We start from the raw sequence: 15371 nt of genomic DNA on the forward strand, positions 1-15371 counted from the left end.
TTTAAAACAAATTGATTAACACATTTTTTACAAGACTGCTAGACCCAGAGGCTGGATTTTAGACTGACATTAAGCAAAATATTTAAACAGCTTCACTCATTTGGAAGGGAGCCATGGCTGGATGCCATGCTTCTCAATGAAATTTTTGGGAGAAAAGCCATGGTCCATAAAACGGGCTGCATGTGAGATTTATCCATGTCCCTCAGATACACAAGTAGTATTAAGCGAATCTTCATGAGCATGAAGGAAAATACTATATGTGACCGATAGGGAACTGCAAGTAGCAAAAAGCAATGACACCTCTTTAAGTCTGAGATGCTCTACATCAGGGATAGGCAAAATTAAAGAGGTGGAGATCTACCTATACAACATGGGAGAAGTCAAAGATCACTGGGCATAGTGTCACCTCCTCACACCTGATCGAAACCTCTAATTGCCGTACTACCATGTCGCAATCGTGTGCATTGCACAGCAATAATGGGTTTAACCGCTTTACGACCGCCCGTCGCAGTTATACTGCGGCAGGTAGCCGCTCCCGGGCAAACCGACGTAGCTATACGTCAGTCGCAAGCATGAGGCATGCTCCCACCCCCGCTCGTCAGCGGGGAGGTCGATGCAGCGAGCAGGCGGCTCTGATTGCCGCCTGACACCCACGATCGTTCCCCGCTGAGAGAGAACGGTCAGCTGTTGTAAACACAGCTGACTGTTCTGCTCCCTGGAATGATCATAGAGCCCCTGTTATCCTTCTATATAGGAACACTGGTCTCTATGGTCATTTCACAAGCCACACCCCCCCCCCACTCCCCTAGGCTCACATTTAACCCCTTGATCACTCACAATGTTAACCCCTTCCCTGCAAGTGTCATTATTACAGTAACAGTGCATATTTGTAGCACTGATTACTGTAGTAATGTCACTGGTCCCCCCAAAAGTATCAAAAATGTCAGTCAGGGGTCCGATCAGTCCGCTGCAATGTCGCAGTCGCGCAAAAAATTGCAACTCGCCGCCATTACTAGTAAAAAAAAACAAACAAAAACTACATAAATCTTTCCCGTAGTTAGTAGATGCAATAACTTTTGCGCAATGCAATCAAAATACACGTATTACGATTTTTTTGTTACCAAAAATATGTAGCAGAAAACAAATTGGCCTAAAATGTTAAAAAACTTTTATTTTTGGGAATGTTATATAGCAAAATGTGAAAAATATTAGTTTTTTTTTTTCAGAATTGTCGCTCTTTATTTGTTTATAGCGCAAAAAATAAATATTCCACAGGTGATCAAATACCACCAAAAGAAAGCTCTATTTGTGGGAAAAAAGGACATCAATTTTATTTAGGTACAGCGTCGCACGGCCACACAATTGTCCGTTAAAGTAACGCAAAGCCGAATCGCAAAATATTGCCTGGTCATTAAGGGAGCAAATCTTTCCGGTCCAGAAGTGGTTAAACCAGGTTGTAAGGAGGCAACATATCGCCTCATCACCTGTAAAACACATTCAGATCGCTTTTTAGAGGAGAGGCAGTACCTGCTGCACTTATGAATGAGCCCTTAGTTGCATTCGGCAGCAGCACCCTTAGGGCTCATCCACACAAAGTTAATGGGTAGTAAAACCCTGCGGTTGAGTAGTGGTTTTTCCGCCCCCAATCCCTAACCCCTTTAGGTTTTGGAGGGTGCTACCGCCTGCCAATTCACGACCCATTCAAGTAAATGGAGCCATTCTGCAAGCACCTTGCAACTGCATGCTTCTGCAGGGTTCAAGGAGTTAAAGCAGGTGGTGAGAAAGCAACACGACGCTGCCCGTTTTAAATCTTTGTTTGCTGTACTACACAAGGTTGCAGGGCATTTTCAGAGTGACCTCATTCACTTGAATGGGTCATGTTTGGCAGGCGCTACACCCACAAATCATCACAGGGCATTGCGGTTGGGGCAGAGGTGGTAAAAACACATCTTAACCATGATTATTAATCCCCTCCCAAGCTGCAAATGTAAAAAATCTTTACGTTCTGAGCCCCCTGCATGGCTTCTTTCACATTGATGTACTGCAGCTTAGCTGCACTTCATGTTCAGCGGAGTGCATCTGCGACTTTCCTGGGTTAGCTGCGCTTTGCCATAGACTTCTATTATATCCTGCAGGTGTGGTGCGCTTTCTGAAAGCGCACCAAAGCGCCTGCATTCACAAAGTGCAGCAAATCTGCAGGATATAATTGAAGTCTATGACAAAGTGCAGCTAACCCACAGGAAAGCTGCAGGCACACTGCACCCCTGGAGTGAGTAAACCGCAGCGCATCAGTGTGAAAGCAGCCTTATAGTATTATGCCCAGTGTATTGCTTCGCACTGACCTGAAGACTAGGGATGGGCTCTGTGTTTGAGTCGAACATCAGCTGTTCACAGATATCAGGATCCAGGACCCTTGATACTCTGTCTAGACAGTGCTGATTGGCCCTGTGCTGATCACATGCACTCTCCCAAAAAAAACCTCTCTAGCAATACACACTAAACTGAGCGTGTGCAGCCTGACTCCAAAAGCGGTCTTATCGGGAAATGTTCTGCAGTCAGTGGCAGAAGGGGAGGATCTGTGCATACAGGATCAAACCGCCTTTTTTACACAATGCAGAGGATTAACCCCTTAGGTTCCACCGTGAGTATAACAAACATGCTTTACTGCATATACAGACTTATTTTACTGTTGTGGGTTTAGTAACACTTTAACCTGTCAGCCATTTTTTACATTTAGATGCACATGTCCTGTCTATAAGCAGGCTACATGGTGTCTTCTATCCAATGCAAGAACAAGACAAACTGCCTTCTGTCTTCAGTTTACACCAACATGCTATGTTGTTGTGCACTTAATAAAATAATGCCCATGCCAACCATACTGTATGGTGTGAACCAGCCCTAAAGCCTAGTACACACTAGGGATTGGCCGATTATCGGCAAAGCCGATATATCGAGGGCTGATATGCACTTTCCCCGATATATCGGAATCGGCCTCCGGGTACTGTCTGGCGCCAGATTTAAAAAAAATTACAGCATTCAAAACAGCCAAACTTGCCATTTTGAATGATTTTAAGTGCGGAGGAGGGGTTTGGGGTCTTTTAGACCCCCAGATCCCTCCACAAGAGAACCGGTCAAGTAAAAAAAAAAAATAAATAAATACATTTTTAAATGTACGAAAATATATCCCATATGGGCCGATACCGATACGCGATGACCAAAATATCAGTATCGGCAATGAAAAAACGATATTGGTCGATCCCTAGTACACACGATAAGAAAATCGTACAAAAAACACTGTACAATAGTCTGAGTGTTAGTACACAGCTTTCGAGAGCCGATCATAACAGTTCGTCTGAAATTAGCTGATGGGACAAACAGGAAACTTTTTCTTGTATGATAATAGATTGTACAATTTTAATTTAATCTGTACAGTTTTCATCTGAAAATAGAATAGAATACATTACATGAATTCTGTGAACTGGTTAACTTCCTAATCTATAGAGTGTGGTTCCTGCACTATCTTGGAAGGGTTTAGTTAATCACCCTAATGCTGCAAGTACATTAACTGATACCAAATAAACAGTTTCAACAAGTAGTGTAGAGGGGGGTTGTACTGCGCTTCAGGTGTTGCTCAACCAGAACTTCAGGTAAATACTTGGTTATAAATTCACTCTTATCTGATCACAAATATTAATCTTATATGTAAAATACTTCTTCCATTATTAACCAATAAAGCAATAAAACAATATTTATGTATTTCATACACAGTGAATCTCAAATCAATCCAGTGGTATTAATATCTCAAAGTGCTGATGTGACCATTTATACACATAAAAAGTTAAGAGGGTTATTATCGTGCTCCAAAGTGATTATTGTGCATCAGATTATATCCGTATCTTTATACTGTTAATTAAATAAATGCTAGTGTTCCAATTACAATAAATTATAAAGTGCTTTTATCATATAAAGTGAACCAGTGCGTAAATAAAGCCACTGTGTTTGGTGTTAAAAGTGCTAATGTTCCAATTCTAATAAAAATCAATATGGTGATAGTTAAAATGTCTTTAACATAATCTTTTAAAAAAAGTGGTAATAATAGTGTCCAATCAAACTTCTGTGTAAAAGAAGCAGATATAATAATGGTGATCCTTGGTGTGTAATCTCTTCCTCCACCTCCACCTGGTTAACTTCCTAATTTTCAATATGGAGATTAGCATGCCAAAAATAAAAACTGACCTTCATTCATCCGATATTCTCATTGTGTGTATGACCCTTAACTCTTCCCTGCATGTTACAATAGTGAAAAAAATTCTAACTTACATAAGTTAAAATGCTCATTGAACATGGTGCTTTTTGGACTGGCGTTTATTGTACAAATGAGGATAAAACAAAGCCCATATATGAGTTCAGAAAGGTGGCTGGAGTGGAGTGATGGTCTAGTACAATGCAGAGGTCTTGCTTGGGTAAGGTGATGAAGGTACAACATACTGAAAAACATAACAGAACATTGCAGAATACAAAGTTCAGAAATGTATCAAACAAAATCATCAATAATTTATATATGAATGTTAATATCTTTTCAAAACAATATTGGACTAACTCTAATGCTTTATATTTTGTTCTGTGCCATTATGAAAAAGATGCAGCTGAATTTGCAAGATGGTTAATTGACAAAAAGTGGGCCAATCCAGGAATTTTCCTGTCTTAATAACAAAAAAATAAAAAATGTAAGAGGACAATATACAAAACAAAAGATTCAGCCATAAATATTCAAATGGACATTAGATGGCAGACTTCCAATCAAAATCAGCTTATGACAGCTGTGAACCTTTCTTGTGAGACATAAGAAATGGAAAAAAAATGAGAAAACCTTGATAAATATATAAAGCAAAATGAAGCACAAATTGTTGACATGGCACCGCATCCATATTCCATTCTCAGCATAAATGAGTACACCCCAACAGATTTGTCAGAAAACCTTTACTTTCCTTTAAGACTCAACATTTTCTATGGGACATTATACTACAAATTACTCCCACAAATGCCGGCCATTGATTGCAACCAAGATTTGGTAATTTGCACACACAAAAAAGTATTTTTCCTAACAAATTCAAAATGCAAAAATGAATACACCCCAATAAAAGTTTTAGGAGCAAAACTAAATTTTAGATAACAAAATCCTAATTAACAAGAATCATCTACAGGGGAGTCTAATTATTCATTAAACAGCTGTCCAGCAGACAGTTGATTATAAAAGGGCGTTACTTAATAAAACTCCTTCCCATTTCATGCTGTAGCACCACATGGAATAGAAATGTCATAAGGCCTGAGGAAAAAAGAACACAAGAAAGGTGAAGGCTACAAGAAGTTCAGCAAAGCTTTACTTATTAGTCAGAATACTGTATCAAAAGTGATACAAAAATGTAACAAAGATGGAACTGCAAACATCTCACGGAGTCGTCCAGGCCATCCACAGAAGTTAACACTTTGACAGGAGGGTCTTCTGATGAGAAGAGTTGAAGAAAATTACCATGCAAGTTCACTGCAATTAGTAGAAAGTAGTAGCAAGTAGAAAGCCAAATTGGGGTGATTGTTTCCCGTGACACAAAACAGTATACACTGCAGAGGAATGGCTTGCATGGGCGTCGTCGAAAAGAAAGCTCCTCCATAAAGACTATACCCAAAAAAAGCCCACCTAGAATTTACCAGGGCCCATCGTGAAAAAGAAGACTACTACTGGGACTCTGTACTCTGGAGTGATAAGATAAATGTTTTTAGAACTGTATGGTGTCACAAAGGTACAAAGAAAAATGGCATGGTGGTGGCAGTTTCCTTCTGTAGGGCTTCATGACTGCTGTTGGTGTTGGGGAGCTGCCTTTTATTGATGGTGTCATGAATTCACAGATGTACTGGTCTATATTGAAAGAGAAGATACTACCATCACTCCATGCCCTTGGTCCTTGTGCACTTTTCCAACATGACAATGATCCAAAACACAATGGATCTGAACCAAAACAAACACCTATGGAGAATTCTGAAGACAAGTTAAGCATCACTCTCCATCCAGCATCTGGCCTCTAAAAAAGAGGTCATTATTGAAGAATGGAAAAAGATAGATGTTGGAATATGTCGCCAACTTGTTCATTCTATGCCTAGAAGACTTGGTGCTGTCCTTACAAATCATGGAGGTCATACAAAATACTAGATGTAGTAGTTTTTGTTGTGGGTGTTTTCATTTTTGCATCAACTAATTTGAGTTAAACTGAAGATTTAGTAATCTAAGTTATATTATCTTTACTTTCATGTAATGAGCTAAACAAATGTTATATAAAACTCAGGTTTGCCAACATTTTGGAAATTGGGTGTTCATTGAGATATTGATTACAATCTTACTTTTCAAAAGGGGTGTACTAATTTATGCAGAGCACTATATGTACATTTGAAAAAAAGAAAATATGGCATAAAGGACTTTATTGGTTGCCACATATAACCCTCATAAAATGTTAGGTTCCCCAAAATAGTAAGAGCATGTGTATCCTGTTGGATCCTAGCCCATATATAAAAAAAATACCAATATGTACATAAATTGCACATTTCCACAAATGTATTGGGACAGATCACAGGAGAAATTGAAGCGCTGGTCTTGGTCTCTATTGGTTTCACCAATAACTGGCTTCCTCAGAAGACCCTATTTAACCACTTGCCGACCGCCGCAAGTACATATACTGCGGCGGTCAGCCCCCCCTTGGCAAAGTGACGTATTGGTACATCACTCGCCCGCGAGCCAATAGGGGCGAGCGCGCGCCGCTGGAGGCACGCTCCTGCCCCCTCTCAATCACTGCCATCCCCGCGCGAGTGACCGGCGGCTTCGATGGCTGCCGGTCACTCGTGATCTCCCGCTGGAGAGGGAGAAAGGCATGCAGCTAATGTAAACAAAGCCGCCTGTCATTCTCCCTGGTGTAACAGCAGAGATGATACGATCCTGCTATGTAGGATCGTATGTCTCTGTGGTTGCATCAAAAGCCACGCCCCTTTACAGTTGGAAGCACCCCTCTAGGGACACACTTAACCCCTGGATCTCCAATAAAGTTAACCCCTTCCTTGCCAGTGTCATTTTTACAGTAACAGTGCATATGTATAGCACTGATTACTGTAGTAATGTCACTGGTACCCCCAAAAGTGTCAAAAATGTCAGTCAAGGGTCCGATCTGGCCGCCGCAAAGTCGCAGTCCCGCAAAAAAAAAAAAAAAAAAAATCGCAGATCGCCGCCAAAAATAATAAAAATGACAAATCTTTCCCGTAGTTAGTAAACGCAATAACTTTTGCGCAAACCAATCAAAATACGCTTATTGCGATTTTTTTCACCAAAAATATGTAGCAGAAAACAAATTGGCCTAAAATGTTAAGAAAATTAGATTTTTACATTTTTTGGGGGAATTTCATATAAAAAAAAAAAAATGTGGAAAATATTATTTTTTCAAAATTGTCGCTCTTTTTTTGTTTTTAGCGCAAAAAGTAAAAAGCACACAGGTGATACTACCAACTACCACCAAAAGAAAGCTCTGTTTTTGGGGAAAAAAAGGACGTCAATTTAATTTGGGTAAAGCGTCGCACAACCGCGTAATTTAACGTTAAAGTCACGCAGTGCTGAATCGCAAAATAGGCCCTGGTCTTTGAGCAGCCAAATCCTCCGGGGCTTAAGTGGTTAAAATGGAAAAGTCACAATTGTTTGCAAAATCCAATCACAAAATCAATAGAAGCACAATAAGCGTTGAGTGCTCACATACATTAAACTAGGAGCTTCCAGCGCTCAATCCAATCGGAGGGGTCAAAGTCAACTCAAAACATGAGAATGGCACACAGGGGCTTATACAGCTGGTGTATGAGCACTTGGTGGGCAGTGCATAACCTGACAAAATATGATAAATATTAGATATTTTTTTATATATATAAAAAAAACCACTAGGATAAAATGAATAAAAACTAGGTCACAAAGTAAGGGGACCAGAGACTCGCATCAATAGGTGAAATAACTCAAAACAAATGATGAGAACCTATCTGCCACAGAAAGCACGTAGAATCCATACAACATTAATTGTGCTGAAATAAAATAAAAGAGACGCATACAATAATAAAGATTGTACCAAATCTATCTAAGATAGAAAGCAAAAAAAGCAATGTTCATACTCGCAACGTGACAGGTCCAATTACTAATCTTAGATGACAAAAAAAACCTCATAAGCCGGTCCGATCGTGTGTCTCTACAACATAAAAAGACAACCTCATCTAAACCAAGCATGCACTGGTAAGTGTGGCGGGCGCAGGAAGGAGCCTAGTATTGATGGCCATCCTATTGTCCCTCAATTTTAGGCGAAGACATGCTTGATTTAGATAAGGCTGATGAGGGTTTTCGTCAACTAAGGTTAATAATTGGACCTGCCAGGTTGCGAGTATGGACATTTGTGTGCTTTCTGCCCTTAGGCATAATCTTTAATATTGTGTTTTATTTATTCAGCACATTTAATGCTGTACAGATCCTACGTGCTTTCTGTGACAGAGGAGTTCTCACCATTTGCTTTGAGTGATTTTACCTGACATGAGTCTCTGGTCCCCTTAATTACATAATTTTTATTATTTTTTTTCACTTTATCCTAGTTTTTTTCTTATATTACTTATCATAACTTGGCAGATTATGCACTGCCCTTTAAGTGCTCCTCTACCAGCTGTACAAGCCCCAGTGTGCCGTTCCCATGTTATGAGTTGACTCGGACCCCCTCCAATTGGATTGAGTGCTACACGTTCCTGGTTTCATAAATGCGATTACTCGACACTTGTGTGATTTCATGATTGGATTTTGCAAGTGACTGTGACTTACTCACCATTTTAAAATAGGGTCTCCTGAAGAAGCCAGTTATTGGTGAAACATGAAGAGACCAAGACCAGCGTTTCAAATTCTCCGGTGATCTGGCCCAATACATTTGTGGAAATTTGATACGAGCTAGGATGCAACAGGATAAGCACACTCTTACCATTTTGGGGAACCTACTATACACTATTGAAAAGGGTTTTTTAAATGTTTTACCATAATCTTGCTGTTAATAAAGGTTTGAATTTTTATTTTTTTTTGAGCGCTCACTTAATTTTTGGGGGTTATATGTAGCAACCAATAAAGCCCTTGATCCTTTTTTTTCAAATTTCCTCAAGATGAACTGATGGCAAGTCAGTCCACACGCTCTCCCCATCCCTTGCTGAATACAGGGTGGTTCCGATTGGTCATTGCTGGCATACTGACCAATCAGAACTGCTCAGATCCATCCCAGAATCTCTAGGGAAAAGAAAAAGAACAGTGTGGCTGTCAAACCCCAGGACTGCTGCACCAGGCTGTGTGGATGGCAAAATTGTTCTGCCCACAGAGGTAAGTGCAGGTGTTAGCTGACCTTTTCATTTTTCTGAAAAGGTGAACTTCTATTTTATAGTTCAGTTAGGAAGTTAAAAACTACTTTCATTCTGATTACAAGTTCTTTGAATAACCAACATATTTAAAATTGGGGAGTTATTAGTTTTATGTTGTAAGAACCTTTATTTGAAGTTGCGTGATTTTTTTTTTTCTTTAGCTGCAAGACTTTCCTTTAACAGACCATTCACACTGCCCTAACAACTGCCACACACAAAACCACAGCAGTTTAGTCTGTGGCAGCTGTCCATTCTGGCTGCAGTGCCAGAGAGTGATATACTGTGCGTTTCAGCGCATCACACAGGTCTCTTTTTTCACTTTATTTGAATTATTCAAAGGGAACCTCCATTTATGTCACTGTACAGCGACATACAATTCTATCATGTGTGCTGTACTAAAAATGCAGCATGTCTGCATTTTATCGCAGCTCAGCTCTGGGTGCGTTGCAGTGTGAATGAGACAAATGGAAAACGATTGTTTTTGGTGTGTCCCTGCAGTGACTAGTGTTCTAGTGAACTCGCACAATACACACTGGAGCTTCTCGTTTGCCCTCTAATCAGTGTGCTGTCTGACAGGACCTTCAGTGCAGCAGTCACTTGTTACAGAAACAAATATGGCTGTCCCCAAACACCATGGACCAGCTCACTTACATAACAATGAAAATGGCCTGCATCAGCAATGATCACAAAACCCATGCAGCTGATGCCACCTGCTAAAATGTTTCTTGCACTCTCCACCTACAAATAAAAAAATCTACCATTACCAGCTTTCGCTACCACTGCTGGTCTGCCATCATCACCAGCTCTTGCCACCCCTCCTAGTCTGCCACCACGAGGAGCTTCTGTAACCTCTGCTGACCTGCCACCTTTTCCAAGCTGCCACCATTACCAGCTCTTGCCACTTCTCCTGGCCTGTCACCATTACCAGTTCTTGCCACTGTTGATGGACAACCACTATTGCCAACTTCACCTCTGCTGGCTTGCCACCATTACCAGCTGATGCCACCTCTATTGGCTCACCATCATTACAACATCCTTCTACCTCTACTGAGCTTTTGCTGTAACATTATAAGTTCCTGCGGACTTTACTGGTCTGTCACTATTACCAGCTTCTGTCAAAATGACTGGTGCCTGCAGATCCCCCCTGGCCTGCAACCATTCCCATCACCTGCCACCTCTGCTGGACTGTTACCATTACCAACTCCTGCCAAATATCCTGGCCTGCCACCATTACCAGCATCTGGCACATTTGCTGGCCTAAAACCATTACTGGCTCCCTGGCCTACTGCTACCACTATTACCAGCTTTTCCTTTATGAACATTTTGCTTTCTAGACTTGACCACTGGTCAGAACTAGCACAGTGCACACTGGAGCTTTTGGTTTTCCCTATGGTCACGGTGTTGTCTATGTCAGCAATGATTACAAAACCCCTGCAGCTGATGCAGCCTGACATTTTATTCCTTGTAATTTGCCAATCCCCCTCCCCTGCCCAAAAATGTAATAAAACATCATAATAAATGTAACTTTCCACCATTACCAGCTCCAGCAATCTCTGCTGGCCTGCCACCATTAAAAGCTCTTGCCATCTTTGCTGGCTTGTCACCATTACCAGTTCCTAATACCTCTGATGGCCTGCCACCTTTACCTGCTTCTGCCACCCTTCCTGGACTGGCAGCAATACCATCTCCTGCCACATCTGCTGGTAAGCCAACATTACCATCTCTGGTCACCTCTTCTGAACTGCTAACATTAGCAGCTCCTGCAACTTCTATTGGCCTGCCATCATTACAAACTCCTGTCACTTTTTCTGGCCTGTTACCTTTACCAGCTCCTGCCACCCCTCATGGACTACCAATTTTACCAACTCTTGCTACCTCTGCTGGCTTGCCACCATTACCAGTCCCTGCCACCTCTGCTGGCCTGCTATCATTACCATCTTCTGCCACCTCGGCTGGCCTGCCATCATTACCATCTTCTGCCATCATTACCATCTTCTGCCACCTCGGCTGGCCTGCCACCATTACCATCTTCTGCCACCTCGGCTGGCCTGCCACCATTAGGAAGTCCTGCAACTTCTGCTGGATTGCTACCATTACAAGCTCCTGCCACCTCTGCTGATCAGCCACCATTACCAGTTCCTACCAGCTCTGATGGACTACCACTATTATCAACTTATGCCACTATTACCAATGGGTGCCACCTCTACTGGCCTGCCACCATTACCAGGTCTTACCACCTCTTCTGGTTTGCCACAATTAATATTGCCTGCCACCTCTGCTGGACTGTCATCATTATTAGCTTCAACCACTATTACCAGCTCCTGCCATGTCTGCTGGATAGCCACCATTACCATCTTCTGCTACCATTGATTGCCACCATTTCCAGATCCTGCTATCTTAGCCTGCCACCATCACCAGCTGCTGATCACAAACTATGCTATCAAACTGTTCTATAACTGGCTAGTTGGTATGAAATTGAGGACTTTAGTTTACCTTTTTAAGAATACAATTTACTTTTAGAGCTGTTGTGACTGCCATTTCTGCCTGTCAGTTCAGGCCTATTACCACTGGATACAAAAAAATTGGGGGTTGCTGCCCAAACTACCTAAAGAACACTTTTTCAAGTTGTAAAGAATCAGATTGTGGTGCTGCTGCATCTAAGTTAAGCAATACTATAAAAGTGAAATTCTATTACACGGGCAATCTATTGGATGGCATCGCTGATGCTGTCCATGAGAATGTTCCCCCGAATTTGCATAAAAAGTAGGTCCCTATATCCGCTTTATGGTAATAAAATAAAAAAGTATGCTCTGGTACATGTTCCCCATTAAGAGTGCCCAACATATCATACCATTTGTTTGACAGACCCCTGCCTATTAGCCTTTAGAATTAATTACCAAGATTCACCCCTCAGTAGACTTCAATTGGGTTTGGATTTAGGCATTACAATATTCAGACTTTATAAAGGGTTCAACAAAGCGCCCCACAAATTAAACCACCCCACACACTTTTGCTCATCCCTACTGACTACAAACTGGGAAGAAAACACATATACTGTGTGTATTTATATATATATATATATATATATATATATATATATATATATATATATATATATATATATATATATATATGAAATTTATGTATGCATGAAATTGAACACCATTGTTACTTTTTTGGATATTATCAAATAAACGTAAAAAATATGACAGAATAGAGGTGAAGACAAAATAATCATGTGAAAGCAGCCTAAACAACTTCTTGTACAATGTATTTAATAAAATAAATACAATACACAGTGATGGTAAAGTCTTCATGCCTTCTTATATTACAGTTATAACTTAACCACACCACTCAATTTTTACAGGAATCTTAAAATATTCTATTAATTCATAACATAGACAGTTTTTTAGTTCTGCATATGCAAAGTTAAACATATATCCATCCACAGTGTATCTTGTATTTAAATTTATTTTCCATTCAAAGACCTTTTTAAACGTAAACGTACAGACCACAAACCAGTTTTCAAAAGAATTGTTCCACCTTTACAAGACAGCTGTCAAATTAACATTTGTACATGCCCGCTTAAAAATGTTAATTTTTTTTTTTTTTTTAAAGTCATTATTCTGTCCTTTACAGAGGTTTTCCCTAAACAAGTTTAAAGTTTACACAGGAGGTGTTTTTGTTGAAAGATACCTGTCAGGGCCAAAACGTGGAGGCTGCTGCTGTTAAAGCTGGTTGAAACCTTAAGTTAATGACATTTAGTTTGCTAAACCACAGTGTATTAAACCATTGTCAAATGGTTTCCTTTTAGAAAATACTGTATTCTTTTTACATCATAGTCCTGCTGATCCCCTTCAAAGACTTTGCAGTTGCTTCTTACATGCACTTGGAAAAGGCGGATAATGTCTGTGCATTCACGAGCACAGCTGTTTATAGTTTCCATTGGAATCCCTTGCGATGGTGACAATGCTGGAGAGCAATGAGACAGTGAAAAAGGGAGTGATTGAACAAGGACTTTGCTGGCAGGAATACAATGAGGTTGATTTACTAAAGGCAAATAGATTTTGCACTTTGCAAGTGCAGTTGCACTCACATTTCCCAGAGCTTAGAGAATGTCGTAAAGCTCTGCTGATTTCCGTCATCCAATCATGAACAAGTGAAAATGTGCAAATATGGTGCATATCATCAATATATCAGCAAAATCAACTGCATAGAGCAGATAAGTAGAACATGTTTTTTTTTTTTTTTTAATGACAGAGACTTTACAATCACTTTAACCACTTAAGCCCCGGAGGATTTGGCTGCTCAAAGACCAGGCCCTATTTTGCAATTCGGCACTGCGTGACTTTAACGGACAATTGCGCGGTCGTGCGACGCTGTACCCAAATGAAATGGACGTCCTTTTTTTTCCCCACAAACAGCTTTTTTTTTTGTGGTATTTGATCACCTGTGCGATTTTTATTTTTTGCGCTATAAACAAAAAAAGAGCGACAATTTTGAAAAAAAAACAATATTTTTCACATTTTTTTATATGAAATTCTCTCAAAAAAAAAATTTAAAAATCTAAATTTTTTACATTTTAGCCCAATTTGTTTTCTGCTACATATTTTTGGTAAAAAAAAAAAAAAAATCGTAATAAGCATATTTTGATTGGTTTGCGCAACTACGGGAAAGATGTCATTTTTACATTTTTATTGTTTTTTTTTTTTAACTAGTAATGGCGGCGATCCGCAATTTTTTTTGCGGGACTGCGACATTGCGGCGGACAGATCGGACCCCTGACTGACATTTTTGACACTTTTGAGGGTACCAGTGACATTACTACAGTAATCAGTGCTATAAATATGCACGGTTACTGTAAAAATTACACTGGCAGGGAAGGGGTTAACTTTATTGGTGATCAAGGGGTTAAGCGTGTCCCTAGGGGCCTGATTCTGTTAGGGGGCGTGGCTAGTGAAGTAACCACAGAGACTTGCGATATAGCAGGATCGCATAGCCTCTGTGCCTACTTCAGTGAGAATAACAGACGGCTGTGTTTACATCAGCCATCTGTATTTCTCCCTCTCCTGCGGGAGATCGCAAGTGGAAGGCGGACATCGGAGCCGCCGGTCACACGCGCTGGCTCAGCAGGAAACGAGCGGGGGTGGGAGCGTGCTGCCGCCGGCGCACGCTCGCCCCCTACAGGCTCGTGGGCGAGCGACGCAGTACTACGTCACTTTGCCTGTAAGCAGCTGACTGCTACAGTAATATACAGGAGGCGGTTGGCAAGTGGTTAACTGAACTAGCTGAAGTTAGAAGCCGATTGGCCACCATGTGCACAGCTGCACCAGTTTCTGAGTGCTTCAGTTTTACTAAATCTTTCCCAATGTATTGAAGCTAGGAGATAACCAAGTACAAGCTTTTTCAGGAAGTTAAAAACAGCTCCATGTTTCTCACATTTACAGCTCTTTGTGTTATATAAGGAAAAGTAGAGGGCTGGGTGCGGTTTTAGCTTGGTCCTAAAACCAACATGCAACGATAAAAAACAATATAATTGAACACAAATATTGGGGACCACCTCCACCAACCTCTGTCTCAGTGCAGCAGCCACCAGCCATACACTACTAGAATTTCATTTAAAAAGTTCAGTTATATTATTTTGTTTCGTGGGGTCAAATCAACATTCGTTTTCAACTGCAGTGATGAAAAACTTTGAAGGAGCAGGATGGAAATTTTTTCCTCAAACAAATTTCTAACAGCGAATGTGGTTTTTGTTAAGGAAAGCCCATTCAATTTAAATTTGAATGTTAAAAGTAAATATTTAAGTACTTTCAAATGACATTTGTGAAGTCGTCAAATTCACTAATGAGAATATTCGTACAAATGTTTGTTCTAAAAGCTACCAGTATAAGGCCAGCATCTTACTTAGGAAAAAG

This window comes from Pelophylax lessonae (genome assembly GCF_965119305.1).
Source record: "Pelophylax lessonae genome assembly, chromosome: 6".
Lineage (NCBI taxonomy): Eukaryota > Metazoa > Chordata > Amphibia > Anura > Ranidae > Pelophylax > Pelophylax lessonae.